This window comes from Nematolebias whitei, chromosome 6 (assembly GCF_014905685.2).
Source record: "Nematolebias whitei isolate Nwh7 chromosome 6, NemWhi1, whole genome shotgun sequence".
NCBI classification, from domain to species: Eukaryota; Metazoa; Chordata; class Actinopteri; order Cyprinodontiformes; family Rivulidae; genus Nematolebias; species Nematolebias whitei.
Genome location: NC_056503.1, coordinates 8,940,026 through 8,941,645, shown reverse-complemented (window position 1 = coordinate 8,941,645; position 1,620 = coordinate 8,940,026). Strand labels below are relative to the sequence as shown.

At 37.3% G+C, this 1,620-nt stretch overlaps 1 protein-coding gene and 1 non-coding gene across 2 annotated transcripts in view; one reads left to right on the top strand and one right to left on the bottom strand.

The window, feature by feature from the left end:
- Positions 1 to 1,620, bottom strand: part of LOC119411511 (NADPH oxidase 4-like) — a gene marked incomplete at its 5' end in the record, with an annotated part of 10,384 nt that overhangs the window by 1,675 nt on the left and 7,089 nt on the right. The window lies entirely within an intron of this gene.
- On the top strand, positions 753 to 824 carry trnad-guc. Its single transcript has one exon. It is a non-coding gene; the product is annotated as a tRNA-Asp (tRNA).

Here is a 1,620-nt window from a genome sequence, read left to right as displayed (position 1 = left end):
CTCCTGTCTGTGCAGTAAATACTGACTCCCCTGTTTGTTGTTCAGCTTTGGCAGGAGAACAGACCAGACTACTTTAATCTGAAACTGTATATCAGCTGCACAGACGGCGTGCAGGTAAGTGTAGCGCACACGCACGTCTTTTCGTCCACACTCACGCTTTTCTTTATCGTCTTGCTCCACAAGAGGGCAGTATAACACAGATCTTTTTGTATTGAACATTTTAGAACAGATCTAAAACCTACAGCACAAAGTCTAGTCTTTTTCTTAACACAGTTTGTGTCTGGTGTCTGTTTTCTTCATGAAATATATATATATATAAAAAAAAACTTGTTTATAAACTTTTGATTTATCATCTCGTTTAGAAGGCTTTTAATTTAGCACTTTCTTGAGCTGTAATAGTTTTATTATGTGCCTATGTAAAACACCCTTCATTAAAATCTTTATTTCTGCTCATAATTCACAGCAAAGTAGAACTCAGGATGTTCAAACATTGAAAACATGTTGGAATTTATTAGTTATTTTTTATTATTTAAAATGTTTGCCATACTTGTACAAAGAATGCCATTGATATATAAACCAAAGTAGAAAATGCTACAAATATTCCTGCCATTATTCTTATAAAATGTGTGATTTATATATTGAACTGAATAAAAACGCAAGGCGGACGTTAGCCTTTACATGTGAAGTCACGTTTATGAAACTCTCTTAGTGTTTCTACTATTTCTTCAGTCTTATGCAGAGTGTGCGCTAACTCCTCGTTAGTATAGTGGTAAGTATCCCCGCCTGTCACGCGGGAGACCGGGGTTCGATTCCCCGACGGGGAGACTTCCTTTTTGTTTTGTTTGGCAGCTGCTTCCTTGTTTTAATGACTGAGCGAACTACGTTCCTGCCTTTAACAAACAATACATCAAACCCAGAGTTAAACTGAACTGCGTTAGTCACTCACATGTAATCATCTCTGTCTCTTAAAGCAGAGCTTCACAGACGAGCAGCTTTATGAGTTTTACTTTCTATGGCATGCCGAAGTAAAAGCAGGAAATAAGATAACGCTGTTGTGTTACCTTACACCCTGTTGACAGAGAGCTCCTGACCCGTAACAACCTCGTGCACGACCTCTGAAGAAGTCAGAGCTGTTCAGGAGAAAAAAAACTCTAAGCTGCTGAGTGCAAAAAGACTTTATAAGGCTGTAAAGCTTTTTGCTAATGGCTGCACACTGATTTACACAGCTGCTGGCGTCAGACAAATCAAATAAATGGATTTCTTAAAGAGGCTTTAGAAGGGAAATTGTTGTATTTATTTAAACGTTATATAAGAGTCAATGTAGAGGCTAATGTTAGACGAAAGTGCAGATAAATGTAAAAAAAACCAAAAAAAACGTGCTCTGACAATCGTCATTTAGTTGTTTTCAGGGAAATAAAGATGTTTTAATGGATTTTAATCTTAAACTGAACTGTTTTCCTTTTCTACAAAGCAACATTTATTTCGCGGAGCAAAAAGGAGGAATTGGGAAAAAGTGTCCGTTAGTCCGTCCATGCATGTGCTTGATAACTTGAAACATACGTGAGGTACAGACTTTTAGTTTTGTGTGTGGCTGTATCTAGAGTAGATGTAAGAAAGGTT